We start from the raw sequence: 13,427 nt of genomic DNA, 5'->3' as shown, positions 1-13,427 counted from the left end.
GGTATGCACCACCATGCCCAACAGTAAGATTTTTTTTTTAAGTTGATTGACCAATCGCTGACAGTTTAAAGTTGATCATCATCCCCCAGCTAGATCTGCTCTCTAAAGTACAAAGCAATCAGTTGTGCTCTATGTTTCAGCTCTTCCTGAAGAAACACTGTCCTTCTGGATGTTCAACAACCATACTTGCAGGCCAAAGCCAATGTGGGTATAGGGATAAAAGGACAGCCAATATTTGTGCCCCTATGCCCAAGTCAAACAGGTCCCAGAAGATGATGCCACACCTCTCAAAGGATCCTGAGCTGGGTGTGGTGGCACACGCCTTTAATCCCAGCACTTGAGAGGCAGAGGTAGGAGGGTCATTGTGAGTTGAAGGCCATCCTGAGGATACATAGTGAATTCCAAGTCAGCCTGGACTAGAGCAAGACCCTACCTCAAAAAAGCAAAAATAAAAATATCTACCTTGAAAACCAAAAAAGAAACCAAGAAAAAGAAAAATTTAAAGGAAGGATCCTGAATCTCTGAACATTCACCTGTGATCTTGACAGAGAGCCTATGGAGACCCAGAATCTAGAAGTTGGACTCTAAAAAGTGGTTACCTAATCTAGATAGTCTCTCACAGGTGATTCTATGTCTGTCAAGTTGAAAACCAGCATAACCCATTAAAGACGGCTTGGCTTCTATCAGTCTGCTTTGTCATTCAGTGTCACAGAGCAAGAAGAACATGCCACCTTTGCTTTGCCTCTCTCATCCTTCTACATTCTGAATTCTAAAGAAAGACATCTAGAGCACTTCCTCCTCTCCTCTCCTAACAAGAATCGACTTGAAGAAAAGTAATATGCTTGAATGAAAACTGCAGTTGCTGCCCCAGGATGTCCTAGGTCCAGTGGACCTTTCAGAAAGAAAACGAGAATCAAGGCATTTTGAGAGGAAGACTGCCTACCATGGAGATTGCCCACCCATTGTCTCATTGTAACCTGTTGTACTCCTTAAAGACCCTCAATACATCTACCCCACTCTCCAAGACGAAGACTTTTTTTGTTTGTTTGTTTGTTTTTATTTATTTGAGAGCAAAAGAGAGAGAGAGAAAGAGGCAGGGAGAGAGAGAGAAAGAGAAAGAATGGGTGCGCCAGGGTCTTCAGCCACAGCAAACGAACTCCAGATGTGTGCGCCCCCTGTGCATCTGGCTAATGTGGGTCCTGGAGAATCGAGCCTCTATCTGAGGTCCTTAGGCTTCACAGGCAAGCACTTAACTGCTAAGCCATCTCTCCAGCCCAAGATGAAGATGTTTATAAAGTTTTAATTGATATGTGTGCATGCCACCATGTATGTGAAGGTAATATGACAACTTTGAGGTGTCTGTGTCCTACTTTCTTTAAGACAGGATCTCTTGACAATACAAAAAAATTGCCAGACTACAAGAAAGCATCAGATTGGGGCTGGAGAGATGACTAAGCAATTAAGGTGCTTACTTGCAAAGTCTAAGGACTCAAATTTGATTCCCCAGTACCCATGTAGAAACAGATGCACAAGGTGGCACAAGCTTCTAGAGTTTGTAGCAGCTGGAGGCCCTGGTATGCCCAATTCTCATTCTCTCTCTCTCTCTCTCAATCTCTGTCTGTCTCTGCTTGCAAATAAATAAAAAATAAAGGTTTTTTAAAAAAATATTTAATGGGCTTGAGAGATGACTTCACTGTTAGGGTACTTGCCTGTGAAGCCTAAGGACCCAAGTTCAACTCCCCATGACCCACGTAAGCCAGCTGCACAAGATGGTGCATGCATCTGGAGTTCATTTGCAGTGGCTGAAGGCCTTGGTGTGCCCATTCTCTCTTTCTGCCTCTCTTTCTCTCTCCCTTTCTCATAAATTGAATATAGGCATAGATGGATTCTCAAATTATTGTTCTTTATAGCTGATCTGTAAACCATCTGGTCCATTACAGTACTTACCATAGAAAGATGCTTCTATGTTTTTGTCACATTTGTATTTTGCTTCAGTTTTCTATTCACAAACATATAGGTTTAAATCTGGATAGGAGCACTTGTGATTGGTGACTGGTGCATGGTAATGCATGGTATGTGCACTGCTTAAGCTGGTGACAATGGATCAACTGCTCTGTAGGAACTTTCACACACATGTATAAATTGGAATTGTAGTGACTAGTTTGGCTTTGCTGTTACTATTACATTAGCATAGCTGATGTAAGTTACAGGCAGTCAAGTACTTTTGTTTTCTGCCTTCCAGCTGAACAAAAATACACAATGTATCATTTTCATTGGGTTAGAAACACTTTTACATCTCAACAAGAATGCCATATAACCTCTTTTTAACAAAATTACCAAGGTACTAATGAAACTGTCTTTGAGGGAAGCTTTCTAAGCATATTTAAAATACATCCTCCATTGGCAAGCTCACTGCCTTCATTTAGAAGGTGGCTGTGTAAATTGTTGTCTCTCAAATTTATGTGCAGTTCCACATTCTCTTACTGGAGACACAATTTTCCACAACACAGTTCCCCCCAAAACTGAAGTCTCAAAATTCTGTCTCTCCCTTGGCTTGCTTCTCTCTTGATTCCATCCAGGCTTTATTAATGGTTCATTTCATATTATCATCTTCATATTCAGATTTTCTTTAGGACATTCATTAATCCCTCACTGGGATCTGTTTCATTGTCATATGAGGGTTTTTGTTTTTTTTTGTTTTTCTCTTTGTACTCCTTCTCAAGCTGAGGCAAATAGTCCCGTCGTGTGTTTTCTGCTTTCTTTCTTCCTAAGATGATAACTGTGTCCGTCCTGACTGTTTTTGAACTGCCTTCCACAGAGGTGCATTTCAAAAGATTGTTCACCACCATGGAGTAATTCTTCCCACTTAGATTCTTCACCAAAAGATCAACTGATCCCTCTGTGAAACGCATTTTCACTCTTTCACTGGGAACCTGGCGAGCTCCAGTTAATGTAATGGAAATTTTCATAAACTCACTTGACTGATCCCGTCCATAATGACTGATCCTGACAGTATATATATCCTGCTGTAAGAGGAGCAACCACAGTAGCTGGCTTTTCGTCAACTAATTCTGGGTTCTTCTGTGATTTCTGTTGCACCTTGTTCTTTATTTCTGTCTCAATCTTGGTTTTTTCAACTGTAGGGGTATCATGTAGTCCTTTCCTAGTGGGCTTTTCCCACAAGACCTTTGCCTCTTCTAGCTCTTTCTGCAATTCCTCCAGCACTGAAGCCATGGTTGGGCCTAAGGCTGGAGCTGAAGCGGAGTGCTGGAGCACATGCACAGGAAACGCCGCTCCAGCACACAAGCTGAGTGCTGACCACTGTGTGCGACTGTGCAGCCCTCCACTCACTGCCTCTCAATAAATTAAATTCTCTCTACTAATAATGGTTATCCCAATTATCTGGTGCTGACTTCACTCTCCGTTGGAGAATCTTCTTCTCTTTCAGGTGGATGCAGTACCTGAGGAGAGAATCAGCCGATTGCACCTCACCAGGGACCCAGCTGAAACCATAGGTAATTGGGGAACTGAGCAAGAGTGAACCTGGTGAACCTGGTACCAGCATTAGGGTGAAGGAGATAGACACAGAGAACACTCAACTCCTATCAAACCAGAGATCCAGGGACACAGAGGCTCTCAAGACCTCATCACTGAAGCAGACCTAAAACAACCCAAAATGGCTCATGGAATTTCGCAGAAAAGAGGACGGAAAGGTTGTTAGAGCCACATGTTGGGACTTATGCACAGAGACATTGCCTCTTACCCATAAGTGATGGCTCCCCGCACAATACACAACCCATAATCCTCATGGGGATAACTGGCATCCCCAATGAGGAGGGTCCCTTCGAGGGGAGGGACAGAGATGAGGGTCAGGATGGTACCAGCATGTGCTGTTCACACACTGAGTATGTACATAACTAATAAAAATAAATAAGTAAATAATATTTTTAAAAAGATATTGTGATGTAGACTTTAAGCACAATGGTTAAGATGAAAAGAATCCTCAGGCAAGAAAATAAGACACTTCAGAGCATAGTGTGGGCTTCTGTATAGGAAGTGTGGTTGAAATTAAGACATACCCATTCATGAATGATGGCTCCTCAAGAGAGTGCCACAGTTAAGTGTCACCATTTGCCATGTATTCCATTTTGGTCACTCTCACTCTAATCCCATCTCAAAGGTTGCCAAGGCCTCTCCCTGCTTTGCTCTCTGTTTTGATCAGTGGGATTATAGAGTGGTTCTGAAGGTTCATTATATAGGATCACAATCTAAGAAACTAAAACCAGGAACCATTAGGGTTATACAAGGGTTTCGTAACATGTCCTTTTATTGTAAAGAGAGTTTATGGTGAGATTTCTAGAAAAGTGTAGATTTGGACTGGAGGGATGGCTTAGCAGTTAAAGGTGCTTGTTTGCAAAGCCTGGTGGCCTGGGTTCAATTTCTCAGTACCTATGTAAAGCCAGATGCACAAAGTGGCACATCTGGAGTTCATTTGCAATCACAAGATGTGCACCCATTTCTCTCTCTCTCTTTCATTCTTTCTTTCTCTTTGCTCACAAATAAATAAATAAAAACATTTAAAGCCAGGTGTAATAGCACATGCTTTTAATCCAGGCATTTGGGAAGTAGAGGTAGGAGGATCACTGTGAGTTCAAGGCCAAACTGGGATGACATAGTGAATTCCAGATCAGCTTGGGCTAGAGTGAGACCCTACTTTGGGGGATAGGGGGAGAAAGAAAGATAAACAAAAAAAGAAAATTTTAGGTTTACAGCCAAGGGGGAAAAACAAAAGTTAATTTTTGATTCCTGGCTGGCAAAAGGCTTCAACCAGACTCCAGTATATGTTTTCACAGAGGCTAGAAGTTTGAAAGCAAAGTGTCATGGAGACGTGCCCTCTCTGCAGGCCCTAAGAGTATCTTTTCTCCTGGTGCTTGCCAGCCATTCGTGCTGTCCCGTGGCTTATAGACACATAACCTCAATCTTGACCGTTCTCATCACAGGTTGTATTCAAATTTTTGTTTTTGCTTTTCAAGGTAGGGTCTCACTCTCTAAAAAAATTGCGGTTTTACTAAAGGACTAGTGAAATAATGAGCATCACCTTCATTTGGGAGATTCAGTGAACTGTGTTGGCATCAGGTGGTTAAGGGCAGATCTGGAAAGACCGGATTTAATTATGAAGGAGTTCAGATGAGGAGGAAGAAAAAGCTAAATGGGACTGGTTAAAGTTTTCTAAGTAGATGATTTTTTCTTGAGTTGCCAGGACGATCATGGAGGAAAATGAAAACGGCTCTACACTGAGCACTTGTACCTTGGCGGCCGCTGAACTAAACACTGCCTGCATTGTTCAGTACCTCTTCCAACTGTACAAAGCAGGGAGTGTCTCCATTTTCTAGATAAGGAAGTTTGAGAACAGGAAAGTTAAACAAATTACTTAAAGGTTACTTAACAAATAAAGGACAGTTCCAGGAATAAAGCTCACTGGTCTCTGACAACAAAGTCCACACTTGTCATTTATGAACCAATCCTGCAAGAAGTAAATCTGCCATATGCCAGGTCTCTGACCCAAGGGTGTGTCATGCCTGATGCTGCCAACTGCTTTCAACAAAGGTGCCCGAGGTGTAATTTCCATCAACCACCTACAGGGCATAAAAGTATGGGATGGCCCAGGCTATTCCCCACGTTGAAGACCCTGTGTTGAATTCTTCAGGATCAGAATGCTAAGAGAGATAGTTTGCTTTATTTGTTTATTTCTTTTTTAAAAAAATGTTTTTGTTTATTTTATTTATTTATTTGAGAGCAACAGACAGAGAGAGAGAAAGAGGCAGAGAGAGAGAAAGAATGGGCTCACAGGGCTTCCAGCCACTGCAAATGAACTCCAGATGCGTGGGCCCCCTTGTACATCTGGCTAACGTGGGTCCTGAGGAATCGAGCCTTGAACCGGGGTCCTTAAGCTCCACAGGCAAGCACTTAACTGCTAAGCCATCTCTCCAGCCGTACTTGTATATTTCTGACTATTAGGGAAATTGAATATCTCTTCAAATAGCTATCTCTGAATTTTATTTTATTGAAATGAGAATTGTGGGGGTGGTGCACTGCCTTTAATCCCAGCACTCAGGAAGCAGAGTTTGGAAGATCTTAAAGGCCAGCCTGAGAATACATGGTGAATTCCAGCCCTGGCTAGAGATCCTACCAATAAAATAAATAAATAAATAAATAAATAAATAAATAAATAAATAAAATCCGCAGACCAGAGGGTAAGGTTTAGAGAGACTTTAATAGATTAAGAGAAGGAAAGTGATGGAAGCACAGAGAGCTCCCACCATGTGTAAGGTGAGAGGAGGTAAAGCTGCCATGTGTTCCAAATTAGTCACTGATAGATTCTGAGTGGGGGCTGGACTAAGCTGCCCTGACACCAATTTGGGGGGATGAGCTTAACAACCACAATGCCAGGATCGGATTTAAACCATAATTCTAGGAAAGGGGAACTCCTCCCAGTGACGGGCTCAGGGTGCTTATGGAAAAACAGATCAAGAGAACTCCTTAGGCAAGAGATAAGGAGAGCACTAATCCTTTTCTGGTCTCTAGCAAAGTGGAGACTGAAAGAACAGACTAAAGGGCATTCCTGCTTATTACTTGTGGGGCCTAGTCACCCGAAACTGCTTCAATATTTTCTCTAAATTGCCTTAACATACATTTTGTCTACTTTAATGTTGCCTGAAACTTCCCCGGAAAATATCAGCAAACATCTGCTCCCTGCAAGACAGAGCACCAAGAACAGACCAAAGTACAACCTCACCAGAGACCAGCTTGGGAAAGCAGAGGTTTAATGGGCTTTACAGAGCATGAGTGAGGCTCACTCACAGGCACATGGTGACCTCAAAGCAGCTGCATCCGGTGAAGTCTCACCTCAACTTCCCTTATAGCTGTGTAGACAGAGTCCCATTCAGTTAACCTTCCACATACTACACAGTCTGCCACCTCCTGAGACCTTTAGAACACATGTATGGGGCACATTCACATTCAGCTGGCTGGGAGGGGCAGGAGAGTGGCTGAGATCTCCAGTAAACATCCAGTGGCCTTCCCCGCACTCTCCCTTTATGGGAACATCAACAGGCCAAACCTTGTGGGTCCCTTGATAGTAGTCACAGGTGCTTCTGATAAAGGTGGCAATGACCGTTTATGCTAAGAGGATAGCACACCCTGACAGAGGTTTATCTTTTTATTAAATTTGTTAAGGTTTTTTATATATGGTGGATGTCATTTTTTAAATTTTTTAATTTTCACAATTTTTATTAACATTTTCCATAATTATAAAAAAAATCCCATGGTAATACCTCCCCCCCGCCTTTCCCCTGGATGTCATTTTTTATGTTACAAATATTTCCTTCCATTTTCCTTCATTTTGCTCAGTTTCTAGTAACTTACTTTAAAAATGATATTCTTCACAGTTTAGGAGGATAGGAGAAAGATAGGTTCTTGTAAGTAGATAGAGTTAGAGATTGAGACCCATAGAGAACCAGGAGGTGCCACCCCACATGCCATCTCGCCTTGGCACAAAAACAGAACACTTGGCAGAAATGGAACTAGGGTCTGATCAAGACTGATTTATAACACCTCCTGCTGCCCAAAGTCTAGTGAACTACCTAAATAGACAGCCCAGGTGGGATGGCTCTGGGGTCCACCATCCAAATCTACAAATCAGGTCTTCCCCTTGCATATGAAGGCTTTCCTGTTCTTCCTGTCTTGCCTTTTCTTTCTGTGACATTGTCCTGTACTTACTCTTGTGCTGTTTGGGTGCATGTGCATCTGGCTTCCGCCTCACCCAGACTGGTTGTTTGTGTGCGGGGTGGGAGGGGGTCATAACATAGTTTCTTGGTCTGAGGAACTCTTCTGCTTTCCTCTGCTTTATAGTTTGGGGTAACTTCTCACTTTAATTACGTGCATGATTTTCCTCTGGTGTCTGAATCTACCATGTGTGTATTTCCCTTACTCTAGATCCACCTCATTGATGCTCTCGGTAATCTGGGCCTGCTACCTGTGTAATTTCTTTAAACTTGGGGTAACCATGAGTGTAACTACCTTCGTTATGCATTTCTCCTCGGAATTTCTTGGTCTCTGCTTTGATATTTTCACTTTTATTCTTCCTTGACCCTCACCATTTGCCTTCTTAACTTCCCTCCATGGGAAACACAAGGCACATGCCATGTGTGTTTCTTTTTTTTTTTTTTAATTTTTATTTATTTATTTATTTGAGAGCGACAGACACACAGAGAAAGACAGATAGAGGGAGAAAGAGAGAATGGGCGCGCCAGGGCTTCCAGCCTCTGCAGACGAACTCCAGACGCGTGCGCCCCCTTGTGCATCTGGCTAACGTGGGACCTGGGGAACCGAGCCTCGAACCGGGGTCCTTAGGCTTCACAGACAAGCGCTTAACTGCTAAGCCATCTCTCCAGCCCCCCATGTGTGTTTCTTTTAAGTCTCCCTACATATACACCTAACTTCTATCTTCCATGGGCTTACAACTTTAATCTCTCCTCAAAAGCCTCACTTTCTCTTAAATGGGCTTTATGAATTCCCTCCATGTGCTTGAAACTGTATTCCAGTCTTTCTCTAAAAATTTAAATTTCTGTTAAAAAGGAACCTTATAAACTATGCAGTGTTTTCCAAGAAAGCATGTTTCCTACTTCCCACATGTTTATGACGGCTCCAGCCTTCCTTCCTAGATCCCAATCTCTCTTAAACCTGTGGTGGTTTGATTCAGGTGTCCCCCATAAACTTAGGTGTTGTGAATGCTAGTTCCCCAGCTGATGGATATTTGGGAATTAATGCCTCCTGGAGGGAGTGTATTGTTGGGGGCGGGCTTATGGGCTTTATAGCCAGTTTCCCCATGACAGTGTTTGGCACACCCTCCTGTTGCTGTGGTCTACCTTCTGTTAGCCAGGGGGTGATGTCCACCCTCTGCTCATGCCATCGTTTTCCCCTGCCATCGTGGAGCTTCCCCTCGAGCCTGTAAGCCAAAATAAATCTCTTTTTCCCAGAAGCTGCTCTTGGTTGGGTGATTTCTACCAGCAATGCGAACCGGACTGCAAGAAACCCCACAATTTGTGAATTCTCCCTAAATAAAGTTAATAATTCATATTTTATCCTTCTTGAGTCTGTTTTTATCAATTCTTTGTTAAAGATAGAAGAGAACCCAAACTTGGGGTTCAAAAATTTGGGGAACCCCTCCTGAACCCCCAAAATTTGCATCAACAGCAAAATTGTACCAGTCTTCCAATCCTCTCCTGTGTTTGTGTTTTTATATGAAATATAAAACTTTTTCTCAAGTTACCAAAAATCTCAAAGTCACATATTAGTTTATCCTTTCTACATTGTTTTACTTAAAAAAATATTTATGTATTTATTTGAAGTAGAGAGAGAATGGGCACACCAGAGCCTTTAGCCACAGTAAATGAACTCCAGATGCATGTGACCCTTTGTGCATCTGGCTTTACCTGGGTACTGGGGAATCAAACCCTGATTATTTTACTTTTATGGTATCTTGAATTGAAATTCATATATGAATATTTTGCCAGACTATCCTTCATTGGATTAATTAGCTGTCCTTTTACATTACCAAATTTAATTTTACTTGATCAAATAGTCACTGTTGATGCAATAGTTTCTCCTGTATAACTCTTTTCAGGGTTTCTTTTCCGTTCTTATGCATTTTCATTCCCCCCACAAATAGAATCTGGGCTGAAGTTGGGCTTTGTGGTATTCTACAAATCCCTGGACCCAGCTTTTGGCACCACATCACCACACCCACCTCGCCCATCCCCGCCCACAAACACATGAGCCCAGTCACCTTGTTCAGCTCCTGGAACAGTTTCAACATTAGCAGGTGTGGGGAGACAGCTCAGCGGGAAAAGGCACTGGCTGCACACGCATGAGTAGCTGAGTTTTACCCTTGGCACCCATGTAGAAAAGCCGGGCTTGGCCATGCTTGCCTGTGACCCCAGCGAGAGGGAGGTGGGAGAGAGGAGAGCGGCTGGGGCTCACTGGTCAGCAGCACAGGGTTCGGTGAGAGACGCCCTCTAAAGGAAAAAATGTGGGAGACTAATCGAGGAGGACACCCTACATCTTCCTTTGGCTTCCACATGCCAGAGGGAGTGTACACATCTGTACATACCCCCCACACCCCAAACTTAAAAGAACAAAATGTTTTTAAAAGTTTAAAAAGAATAAAATCAACTTTAAGGGATCATATAAAATATTTATTCATATTACATTATAAAATCTGTCCCTACACGTTTAAAGTTGTTGACACAAAGATATATTTTTCTTATTATAATGACGCCAAAGTTTTATAATTTATGTTGCTGTTGTAAATAGGAACTCATTTTCTATGATACTTTCTCTTGATTACTGCTAAAAATGAACGAAAAAAACACCAGAAGATAAAGCTGTAGAAAAAACTATAGGATCTGGGCTGGAGAGATGGCTTAGCGATGAAGCACTTGCCTGTGATGCCTAAGGACCCTGGTTCCAGGCTCGACTCCCCAGCACCCACGTTAGCCAAATGCAAGGGGGCGCACATTTCTGGAGTTCATTTGCAGTGGCTGGAGGCCCTGGAGCGCCCATTCTCTCTCTCCCTCTCTCTATCTGCCTCTTTCTCTTTCTGTCTGTTGCTCTCAAATAAATAAATAAAAATAACAAAAAAAATTTTTTTAAAAAATATAGGATCCTAGAGCTTCCCCCCACCCTGAACATTCTTGTGTTCTACAAAAGTCTAGGGGTTTTTGGTTTGCCTTTTTTCCCCCCTGGTTTGTTTTGTTTTGTTTTTCAAGGTAGAGTTTCACTCTAGCCCAAACTGACCTGGAACTCACTCTGCAGTCCCAGGCTGGTCTCACACTCACAGTGATCCTCCTACCTCTGCCTCCCAAGTGCTGAGATTAAAAGCATGTGCCACAATGCCCAGCTATTTTTTTAATATATACTTCTGAGCATCCTCCCTTATTTACCAAGGGAATTATACCTGTCTAGACTTTCTAGTGGTGACATGAATTTATTTACATATTTACTTATTAATGTACTAGTGATTGGACTCAGGGCTTAGTACATACTCCACCACTCAACTACATTCAGTCCCACAGTTTTTAAAACTACTTAATTTATTTGCAAGAAGAGCCAGAGAGACAGAATGGGAATACCAGGGCCTTTTACTATTGCAAACTCCAGATACATACACCATTTTGCATCTAGCTTTACATGGGTACTAGGGAATCAAACCCAGGCTGCCAGGCTTTGCAAGCAAACACCTTAACTGATCTCTCCACCCACAGATTATATATATATAATGTTTTAGAGTAGAGTTTGTTTTTTTAAGAGTAGTTTTTGGTTCACAACAAAGTTAAGCAGAAGAAGGCTGGCTCCATGGGAGGGAATACAACCCTGATACTGAAAACCTACAACAGGGTAGTCATGAGCCCTAGGGGTGTAATGTCTGTTGCTGTCTGGCTAAATGTATATACTGTGCTCACCAAACTACCCAATAAGCACTTCTCTTAATGTTCATACCCATATATTAATGCTGCTGTCACTTTTGGTTAGAGAAGCTTCTCTTTTCAGATGGCAGTGATCTTGGGATGGCTCAGAAGGCACCATGGTGCTGAGAAGAAGTGACAGAGGAGTGCTCAGCAATGAAATATCTCTACCACATCTTCTGTGGCTCAGGGTCCATCATGGAAGAGGTGGCAGAAAGAATGTAAGAGCCAAAACAGACACAAAATGGCCTGGACATCCATGACCTCACAGTGCCTGACACTACCTACACAAGACCATCGTAATAGGAAGAAAAGATCATGACATCAAAATAAAAGAAATACTGATTGAGAGGGGGAGGGGATATGATGGAGTTTCAAAGGGGAAAGTTGGGGGGAGGGAGGGAATTACCATGGGATTTTGTTTACAATCGTGGAAGTTGTCAATAAAAAAAGTTACGGACTTCTCATTTGCCCCCTAGTCCACCATGCCCAGCCTCCCCTGCCCTTGTGATTAATCTCTTGTCCAGAGTGATGCCATTGTAACATTCAATGAACCTTCATAGACCCATCATTATCACATAGACACCAGCTTATTCTAGGGCTGGCAATCTGGGCAGGGAAGCTCAGTAAGGCTTCTGCATCAGGTGCATGGCTTTAGGTGAAGGCTCTACCTCCAGCACTGCAAATACCCACAGTGGTGAGACTCGTTGCTCACTGCTACAGGAATGGAGCTCCACCTTCAACCACAGCTCAGAGCCAGACGTCCTTGCAACACAAGCCAGATATCCTGAAAGAGAGCCTGGTGGAATTGAGCTCTTTTTCACGGCCTAGCTTTACAAGTCATACACATCACTTCCACAGTCCTCTGTTATCTAAGCATTCCCAAAAGCCCATGCAGGCTCAAGGAAGAGACATAAACTACACCTTGTCATAGGAAACTGAGTTTCTTAAAGAGGACAATCTTTGCCAAAAGACAATTAACACATTGATAATGACAAATATAAATGAGTACACACACACACACGCACACACACACACACACACACGGTAGTTTGAGTATAAACGGTCCTCATACTCACAGGTGTTTGTGATTAAGCCTCATATTTAGTCTGCACCTGCTGGAGCCTTTGGGAGGTGGAGCCTTGCTGAAGGAGGTGTGCCCTGGGGTCAGGCCTGGAGGCTTATTAACCCAGCCCCACTGGGTGTTCATAGCACAGCTCACTCTCTCCACTACCTCCCTGTTGATATGTGACAAAGTGAGCCAGCTTCTTGCCATGTCATGCTTTTCCCACCATGATGAAACTTCCTCTTAAAAGTGTAAACCAAAATCAACCCTTTCTTTCTATAGGCTGCTTCTGGTCAGGCATTTTATCTCAGCAATGATAAAGTCTTCATATATCTGCATATATATGATATCATATAATATAAAATAAAGGTATATATAATAAAGACAAATATATATATAAAGTAAGTAAGGACAGATGGAAAATATCAGTCAGTGAAAAGTAGATACTGGGTTGGAGGGATGGCTTAGCAATTAAGGCACTTGCCCAACAAACCAAAGGACCCAGGTTCGATTCCCTAGGACCCATGTAAGCCAGATGCACAAGGTGGCTTATGTGTCTGGACTTCCCTTGCAGTCTCTGGAGGCCCTGGCATGCCCATTATCTCTTTCTCTCTCTCTCTCTCTCTCCTTGTCTCTCTGCCTCGTTCTCTCAAATAAATAAGTAAAATACTTTTTAAATTTTTTATTTACTTATTTGACAGAGAAGGAGAAACAGAGGGAAAGAAGAAGACAGAAAGAGAGAGAGAATGGGTGCCTCAGGGCCTCCCACCACTGCAAACAAACTCCAGATGCACCACCTTGTGATTCTGGCTTACGTGGGTCCTGGGTAATCAAAT

General features: G+C 42.6%; 1 pseudogene; it reads right to left on the bottom strand.

The window, feature by feature from the left end:
- Nucleotides 1-2,530: 2,530 nt before the first annotated feature.
- Nucleotides 2,531-3,273, bottom strand: LOC101597042 (annotated as a pseudogene).
- Nucleotides 3,274-13,427: the final 10,154 nt, after the last annotated feature.

This window comes from Jaculus jaculus, chromosome 17, assembly GCF_020740685.1.
Source record: "Jaculus jaculus isolate mJacJac1 chromosome 17, mJacJac1.mat.Y.cur, whole genome shotgun sequence".
NCBI classification, from domain to species: domain Eukaryota; kingdom Metazoa; phylum Chordata; class Mammalia; order Rodentia; family Dipodidae; genus Jaculus; species Jaculus jaculus.
Note: the sequence above shows the minus strand (reverse complement) of the source record. Positions and strands in the feature narration are given on the sequence as shown.